Below are 10,510 nucleotides of genomic sequence, written 5' to 3' on the forward strand. Positions count from 1 at the left end.
TGAGTGGTCTTAATCCACTTTTCCAACCTACCTTCAAGGCATTAAAACATATGTACATCCTCAAGAACTTTCTTAAAGCATCTTTTGAGATGTTTATTTCAACATCAGTTCCTGGATTAGACTTTTTTAGTTCAGCTCCATATGCTTCAAGTTTGTTAAAGTCATCCTTGAAACTCCCGTCTAGTTTTTCAAGGATTACCACCTTAGTCCTCTTTAGCTTGGATTTTGTAACATTCAAATCAAAATAAGTTGATAATTCTTCTCTCATTTCCTTCACAGTGTACTTAGGATCTCTCTGTAATTTACTTTTGAAGTATTGAGCTAATGTCGTCGAATCAGCCCTCAAATTTTTTTAGCATGGAAAACAAGTATGTTCACTTATCAAAGTTTTTATACTAAATCTAGAAGCCCCTTTTTTATCCTGTGAAATATTACATTTAAAAGGGCATCCAACTTGGCAAACATACCTAGCCCTGCTACGATCAGTTTTTTCAATCTTCAATCCACGTTTACTAGCTATAACATAGTAGTTCATTATCTTTCTAGCTTCCTCAATGGTGGCAAATGACATCCCTTTCTCTAATTCCTTGTAGTGCTCCAATTTATCACTTACAGTGCTGTTTCTTTATTTCTCAAACAACTGAAGCCTTTCTTCATCATAATACTCCACATCAGAAGGAGTATCAACCTCACAATCAGAAGGAGTATCAACCTCACAATCAGAAGGAGTATCAACCTCACAATCATAATCTCCTGGTACATGTTCATTATTGATGCAACTTCAACATCTACATGATATCTCTCTAAATGATGAAGAATGTTATGAGTATCAACTATCAAGTCCGTATCATATCTATAGCAAATAAGTCAATGTTCTCAAACTCATGACACATCAGACATTATAAAGCCCAAATACCATCATCACCTTCAACTATGTATTATCTACCAGATGGTCCAACAACTAAGAGTTGTTTCACTTTAAAATAACCAAGCTCCTTTTTAAATTCTTCACACAAGTCTTTGTAAGACAACAAGTCTGGATCAAATTCATGCCACATTTGCATCAACTTTTTAGTGTACAATAATTGGGGAGAAAAGACCCATTCACCCCCATAGTGAAAAAGTATTGTTACTTTAGCAATCATTCTTCAGTAATGTACACATGCTAAAAAAGACAATTGAATAAATGAGGGACCAACAACATACAACAATAAAAATATAGTCAATATGATGATTAAACTATCCATAATAACATAAATCGAAGAACAAGAAACAAGTCTTCAAATTAAAGTAGCTAAGCAACTTGTCTATGATTCATGTCAAATTACTTGATGGAGGGCAAAGGGAGAAAGATTAAAGGAATGCAAGAAACTGAATAGTATAGTGTAAAAGTTTTGTAGAGAATACACTTCGAAACCACAACAAAAAGGAACAAATAACATCATTAAAAGACAAATTCTAACTAATAAACAATGATTTCCTTTATACTATTGTCATATAAAAACCCCCAAATCTAACAGCTAAATACTATTCGGGGCCACAACAAAAAGAAACAAACAAGATCATTAAGAGTTGAGAGCTTTAACTATAAAATAGTGTTAAACCATTTACAGAACAATCATAAAAAATACATTAAATTTGACAATATGGGACCACAACAAAAAGAAACAAACAAAGACCATTAAAAGTCAAAAACATTACCTATTACCTATTAAACAATACATTTACACATACAAAAATAACAAACCCACATGACTTAGAACCCCATATGTACACTTTCTTGAAATCCTCTACCAACCACATTAAATAAATATTCAGTAGTAATATGTAAACTAACCTCTTTAATCTTCATAAACAAGATTGAAGAAAGATCAGTAAATTCGTCGGAGAAGGAGAAGGAGTTGGTCGTCCTTATAGAAGTGAAAGAAACTTCTTTTTTTAGTTAGGGTTTTTAGATTAAAAGTGAATGAAAAATTGGGTTACTGATGGGTTATAGGGATTTAAATTTGGGTGAGTTATTTTAATTAAATGTTTGTTCATGAATTTTGATTTTTTATTATAAAAAATAATAATGACGTGGTCGAATTATAATTGGCCACGTGCAAAAAATGGTTTTGCAAAATCACCGTTAAAAAATAATGGCATGAATGAGCCTTTTCTTAAACGGTAATGGCATAGATGAGCCAAACTTTTAACGGATGACATAAATTAGCCTTTTCTGAAAGTTCGATGGCATATTTGAGCCTTTCCCTTTTTTTTAACTTAATGATATTAACAACCAAATAGAGGGAGACATAAAGCCTAACCTCCTTTTACATCTTAGGACAAGAAAGATTCTATCCTATCTGGATCCAAAGATCTTAACAAAACAAATAACTATACTAATGCATTTAAACTACAATTGTTAATCCATGTGCCTTACTTGGGACATAAAAAAGACTCTCCTAAGTTTTCATATCTCCACTTTCGCTCCCTTTCTTTTCCAACAAATATGGAAGAATATATCTATTCCCAATGTTAAAAATTATATTAGAAAAAAGAAAAAGTCTCCAAAGGGAAACAAGTCGCTCGTTTTTGCTGCTGTCGATTTTTTTTATTCCGGATAGTTTTCCGATCAGAATATTCATTTCCAAGGTAAAATCATCATCATCTCCTACTCCATTTTCTTTCAAAAACCAATCTTCCAAATTGCCTTATAATACTATTTTCTTATCTATATTTAAATATTAAAAATAAAAATAAAAATAATTAAGAATCTTACCTGTTATAAGCATTAAAAATTTGAGACGGTGACTAGTGGATATCAATTAATATCTTCTAATTAACTAAAGTCATTAGCGTTGTCTGCCTATTTCATTTTAACACATCAACAAATTTCCCCTTCTTTTTTTCTAAAATAGACACTCTAACTTTAATATTTTTAATTTCAAAAATATTACACCGCTTTAAAAAGCACCTCATCTATATCACTTATTAAAATAAAAGGTTTCGCATAATCATATTATACTAAAAGTGGGAAGCCACAAAGTTAAAAGTTGAAATACCATTTTACTCCTACACCAAATTAAAATATAATAAAATATATACTTTATTAAATAAAAAAATAATAGTCATTTATTATAAAGTAAATCCTGCTATTAAATATAATAATTTATATGTTTTAATGTTAGCCTACTACTTAATTGAAGTAATTTTTAATCTTCTTATACATGTAGTCTTTTTATCTTCTTTATAAATTTTATCTTATTCTATTTACTAATGGTAGCCTTTTCACTTTTCAGTATATTATATTATTAGAAAATATTACATTTATTCGGAAAGAAAATCAACTAAGCTTTTTCCACTTCTCTTAGTTAATTTAAATATCTTAATATAGTAGTATTTGACCTCATGAAAATGCGTATCTTTTGAAATCCAAATCAAGTTCACTTAAGTAATTAGTATGTCATGCCTCGGAAAAGTCAAAGAGTTGTATTTGAAGTATGTAAATCATATATTATTATAAGTGGGAAACTCCAAAGTGAAAAGTTGAATTACCATTTTACCCTTTTACTAAATTAAAATTTGATTGATTATTTAATTAAATATAAATATTTTAATTACATAATGGTAGAATTTAAGTCCTTAAGCCCTTTAATAATTAAATTATTATTTTCTTGATAAATGAGTACATTGATATTGTTTTTAATCATAATCATAATTCTCATAATAGAAGAATTTGAAAAGTTGTGATAGATAAAGCAATGTACGTATCATCATCATATCATATCATTCATATCTTATATTATTATTATTTTATTTTTTATTTTATATATATATTACTAAAAGTGGGAAACTCCAAAGTACAAAGTTGGATTACCATTTTACCTCTACATTCAATCATAATATTATAAAATATTTAATTAATTAAATATTAAGTAGCTAATCATATTATATTATACTAAATACTAAAACTGAGAAGGTGTTAAATTAAATTAATATAATTCATTCTTTTAAAAAACAATGCATTAATTTTCTTAGTTACTCTCAAAAGGTTAACAATATGAAGGGTTACTTTGTATGGTTCAATTATATGGACTAGATTCAAATGCAGGTGTAATGTATTCTTTCAAAATCAATGCATTGATTTCCTTAATTAATTTGAAAAAATGAATAAGTAAGTTGAAAAGTTACCTTTCATGTATAATTATAGATCAGATTCATATGTTGCAGTATAAAATGTATTTGAATAGTCATTATATTATATTACACTAAATACTAAAAGTGGAAAAATAACTTATTCAATAATCACAATAAATAAATATTTAAAGAAATGAGAGAAGCCACTCTTGTAACTCCAAGAATCCCTAAATTACAATATGTGCTTAAAGGATAATCATGTAGTAGTATTTATTAGGAGTGCTCTTTACATTTGTTACATTGAATTTCTTTTGGAACTCTAAACATCAACAAATTAATTATAAGCAGTTTCAATCACATGTACCTAGCTACAATTTATCTTGTATTGGAGACTACAATAGTCTTGGTTTCTAATTGATGATGTGGAGGAATTAATATCTTCTCACAAGATAAATGTACAAAAATATACTTTGATAGTTGTGAATATTATTCATTATAAATTGGAGAATTTGATGAAGTGGCTAATAGGTTGAGCATACTCATCCACGTTCTCCTCTCACACGAACAACACAGGTAAATCATATTTTTGATGCTCTTGAGCTTCTCTTTTAATCAACTATTTCTATTTCTTCCACATACTTAAAAAATATATACATTGTCCCGATTAAAAATTTGCATACTTTATGTCATTATATATATCTATTCATATATGGACTATAAATCCATCACTAGTCAGTGTAATTATTTTTATAGAATCTTATCGGAAATTGATATGAGATGAAGTTGAAATGATCATTCTTGACCCATCTGTTTTATCGGGAGAGTCAGGTAAGGCTAAGAGGGTTCATTCAAACCCTCTTTGACTGAAAATTACAATATTTATACATATGTTTAAATAGTTTTTTTTATGTATATATAGTAGAGGTTGAACCTTCATGTGTTTAGTTCTTCATATTTTCAACCCCTTTTAGTGAAAATCTTAAGTCTGTCACTATTTTATTTAATATGTTTTTCACATTGTTGATTCTATTATTAGTGTCTTAAAATCATATTTTATGTGTTCAATTTTGTACTAAATGACTCATGGTTCAAGTTGACTATTTGTTGCAATTTAGTGATTTTTTACACATAGATTTATGCTCAATATTAGAAGTGTCAGAAACTATAATATTGAATCAGTCCTTGCTTGGATACACGTGCAACGCACGTACCCAGATACTAGTTAAATAGATACATGTACGTGTTTCATCTTCCAAATTAATGTATGTTCTTAATTAATATTTGTCTTTAATTTGTTGTAACTCTTGACCTTTCATCTTTGTAAGTGAATCTTCATATTCCAAAGCTATATTTTTTCCTATAAATACAAATCTTTCAATTGTATTTCCATAGAAAGATTTATATGTGATACAATTTTTGTGTGTGGAAGACTAGAGAAATTTTAATCAAGTGAAGAATATTTCAAGACAAGAGGATTTGTGTCAAAATTATAAGGCATAATAAGATTATAGGGATGAATAAAAGTTCAATTACTAGAATATCGGAGCTTGATGTATTTGTTTTTTTTTTTACTTATTTGCCGAGATTAGAACTATGATAAGACCCCTCCATTTATGTAGTTGAATGTCACTTCCGCTAACTTGTCTTCCAAGATTTTTAACTCTTTTTTTTATGATCAAGGGTTGAATGTTTATTACTATAGCTTTGTTTCAATTTGCATTATCAATAAAAAGAGATTGCCTTAGAATTTTTCTATTTTCGTTGGTAGCCTTATGCTTAACTTGCTCCTGTGGTCTTTTTATTCTTTTTATTTGTAATTTCATTTTAAGAATGTATATGATTGAAAGTTGTATTTTTCCTATAGAAAATAAAACAAATAGGATCATCATAATAGTCTATAAGGCATGTAAAAACAGACAATCAACGCCTACAAGATATTCTAATTTCAAATTATTAATAATACATATTTTACACCATTAATTTTGAATATTTGTAAAGAATTATTCTTATATGTGCTTGTGGATAAAATCTATATTTGTTTAGATAAATTTTATTAAAATTATCATGAGATCCGAATCCCAAAGTCAAAAAAATGCTACACCACAATGCTTATGAAGTTAGAAGATCTTTTAACCTCCGACCAAATGTTGCTCCTATTATATTTTAACAAAAAAACGTAAAATATATTTTAACAAACTTTTAATTGTAAAAATATTAATATTGTCATTTCGTCTCTCCACTAAATTAAAATATGATTTATATAATTAAAATATTAAATATTTTAATTATATAATGACAAAATTTAAATACCAACGGTTGCTCTTTAATTCTTTAGTTATTTCCTTCTAATTAAGTTTCCATAGTTATAAATTTTAATTACTTAATTGCATTATACTTAATGAGAAGGAGAATTTCATCTTCTACTAATCAATGTTAAAACATTTTATCTTCTTGAAATGTGTAACTATTAATTTATTTTTAACATTTTTACTCTATTCTATCAGACAAGAGAGACATTTTAAGGAAGTTAACTATAAGGTAGTGTGTCTCTATGTTTGTTTTTGTGACTTTATTTTGTCTTTTAAAACAAATATAAAATTTACATATCGAAATTATAATAAGGGGAGGACTAAATGCAAAAGAGTTTGTTCTTATAAGTTAACTATACACTATAAACATATATTAGTTTACTTTTGATATTTTTGTTGTAATTTAAATACAGTTTTAAAAGAAATTATGTGATTTTATGTAACGATCGGGTTCCGTCGTTATAGAAAAGCCAACGGGAAAAATTTTTGGGCCGGAAAACTTTTTCGTAGTAACTTGATATTTCCCAACCTAGTCCAGATTTGGACGAATCGGAGTCATTAAGGTGTATGAAAATCTGGGAACAATCGGGTAATTTAATTATGATTTTGATTACATGAGTAGATAGCTAACGCGTAGAACTCTCGGAATAGATCTTAGTGTAAATAGATATTTTCTGGGTGTCATTGGTTGAAGGTATGTTGTGAAATAGGGGTCTTGGAGTTATTAAAATAGCTCACTGTTTCGTGCAAGCCGCTTTGACCGAGATTTTGGTTGCTCTAGCGGGGTGAGGGCCGTTGTGGCGGACCAGACACGACTTAAAGTCGTAAATAAACCCCAAAACGTCTTTATTCTGCACTTTTCGATTTTAGAGCTAAGGAACGAACCCAGGTCTTTTCTTGATAGTTTTCCACCATTCTTGAGGCTAAAGGTAAGATTTTAACTCCCCGAATCCATTTTTTGATCCGTAGAACGTAGTCTAATGGGTAAATATCGATGGGGGAGGATTTTGATCTGGAATTTATGATGGAAACAACCCTAATTGGGAGATTGGGATCATGGATTTGATCTAGGGTACATATAATTGTTAGTAATTTGGGTAATTAGTAATTGCTTATTGATTCCTGTGTTGTTATGATTGTTTGTAGACCAAGAACAAGCAGAACGAATTCGGAAAGGGAAGGATCAAGTTTATTATGGTTTCAATCTTGTTTCGAAGTAGGTGATGGTTATGATTCTATGATTGTGTGATGTATGTTTGTTCTTGCTTCATTATGATACACGTATGTATGTGAATTTTGCATTATTGATCACATTGATTGTAAATGAGGAAATATGAATGATGAATGCCATGAATCATGACTTGATTGTATGATTATGAGAATGTCCTTGTGATTGTGATTGTGATTGTGGCTTGTTGAATGGATCAGATGTTGCGTTCCGACACACTAACTTGATCGGTTGCCCCGTTTCAGCATAACTATGAAATCAGTTGTCATGTTCCGGCATAAACATTGGATCGGGTACCATGTTCCAGTATGCTAACTGTGTGGGTTTGGGTACCATGAAAGGACCAATGATTTGATATAATTGTGTATCTTGAGAAATTTGAAACTGTATGTTCGTAAATGTTGATAATATTGTATATGTTTGATATATGCATGTGATTATATTGTTGTAATGACTTATGTATGTTGCACTTAGTGGGATAGCCGTGTGATCTTACTGTACTGTGGTTGTGTACTAATACTGCACTTGCTTTTTCTTTGTTGAGTACAGGGAATCTTCAAACGGCTATTGACAGACCTCGTTTAGAAGATCAGTGATCGTTGATCGAATTCAAGGGTGAGCCAGATCTTCCGGGCTGCCATGAGTTCTCCTTTCGTCTATGTCCACATTTCAGACTTAGACTTTTCTAGTTAGTTCATTAGTTTGGAGGTTGTATCCCTTTCTATTTAGACTTTTGGTTCATCATTAGATGTTTTGGTACATTGACTTTCAAGTTCTAGGTGTATTTTTCACATTGTTTAGTGGTTAGATCTTTTGGAATTTTATTGGAACTTTAGTTTTTAGCTATTTAACTTGCTTCCGTAATTTCAATGCTTTAGTTTTTGGTTTAGTTGCTTGGTTTGGGTTGTAGTAGTGGTTCTCCCACTGGAGGGTTAGTGTGGGTGTCAACCACGACGGTTTGGATCGTGACAAAGTTGGTATAAGAGCCTAGGTTCGTTTATCTCGATGTACCAAGAGGAGTCTAGTAGAGTTTTGCGGAACGGTACGGAGACGTTTGTACTTTTCTTCGAGAGGCTATAGGGCTTTAGGAAATCTCTCTGTTTTCTCTTGTCTCTTTTCGTGCTATAACTTGATTCGAATTGGTATCTGGCGATTCAAATTGGTATCTAACCTCCTTCACTCTTCTGTCCGTAGATGGTTAACACTAGATTTAACGACGTGAGGCCCGTAGCTCCCGCCAATGCTCCAGCTGAAGAATCTGCAGTGCGAGGTCGCGATCGAGGTAGAGGTAGATGGATAGCTAGGGGTAGGGCTGGCAAGGGGACGAGGACGAGGACATGGACTAGGGGACGAGACGAAGGGGGACCGGACGGGACAGGGGATGCCTTGGCTGGTATTTTTGGGGTACTGGGATTGAGGGGATAAAAATTCGTCCCATCCCGTCCCACTATATATAAGGGATGGGACGGGGTTTGGCGGGACGGGATGGGACGGGACGTGGGATTTTTAGTTTTTAATATGTTTATTTATTTGTATTGAAATTATATGTTATTGAATAACATTTTGAGTTTATTTAGTTTTCAATAACATTTTCAGCTAATAAAAAATGCTTAAGGTTTCAAATTTCAAATTTCAAGTTTCAAACTTGAGAAGTTCAAATTTGTATTTTAAAAGAATTTAACTTGAAATTTCAAATGTCAAATTTCAATTTTTAAATTAAGTATTTAAAAGTTAGTATTTTAAAATTAAAATTAAAATTAAAATGCAAGACAATAGTTATATAAAAAATACTTGAATAAAGCTTTCAAATTTATTCAATAAAATCTAATTGCAACTTAGAACTTAGAAGTTACAATGTACAAATATTAGTGGAGTAACTAATCTACGCTGCCACCTTCTAGGAAGGCTTCTGTTTCAATAAGTTCTCATATGTAAAACTAATATTTGTTACACATATTATATGAGTAACTAATTTACGCAGCCACCTTCTAGGAAGGGTTCTGTTTCAATTAGTTCTCTGATGTAATCTAATATTTGTATTGTCCTTTAAAATTCAATTCTAATTGTCGCATCATATCAACGGTACCATCCTCCGGTGTTGGTAAACTTGCTAGAAACTCTTGTGACTCTAATTCATCATCACTAGATCCAATTACCGCATTAATCCAAGCTTCTTGTTTAGAACTTAACCTTGGCAAATTATAATTCCTCCTCTCGGTGTTGACCCAGTCTCTAAATAAAACCAATGTTTCCAAACTTTCTTCCACCAATGAATGTCTATGATCGCCAAGTTGAAACCTTGCCACACTAAAAGCAGCCTCTGATGTAACTGATGAAGCTTGAAAAGTTAGAACATCCCGAACCATTTTGCTCAAAATTGGAAATGCCACGCTCCGCCTCCTCCACCATGCTAATAAATCTTCATTGTCATCTCCGTCTTCCACTGTTTCTAAAGATTGATTAAGCTATTCTTCAAAGTCATCACGGTTAGTAGAAATAAGACCAAGAAAACCTCGCATATAACTTGAAATTCAAGCTTTACTCTGAGGATTAGAAGTTTGACCAACTTCTCCTTGAGTATTTCCTGTAGTTCTATATTTTTCATACAAAACTTTTGCTTCTATTTTTATGCTAGACTTACACATTTCACAAGTTGGATGAAGTGTCAGCAAGTCCTTGCACACCTCGTAATTTATAGTCAGGATGAAGTAAAGTAGCAGTTAAAAAAATTTGAGGAATAGGAAAAAATATTTTAAAAATTTTTCAATCATACCTTCAATTGCAACTCTAAATTTTTCAATTTTTTTGTATTTAAAAAATTGAATTGAAATAGTATAAATATTTATTAATACCG

Source organism: Solanum stenotomum, chromosome 4, assembly GCF_019186545.1.
Source record: "Solanum stenotomum isolate F172 chromosome 4, ASM1918654v1, whole genome shotgun sequence".
NCBI lineage: Eukaryota > Viridiplantae > Streptophyta > Magnoliopsida > Solanales > Solanaceae > Solanum > Solanum stenotomum.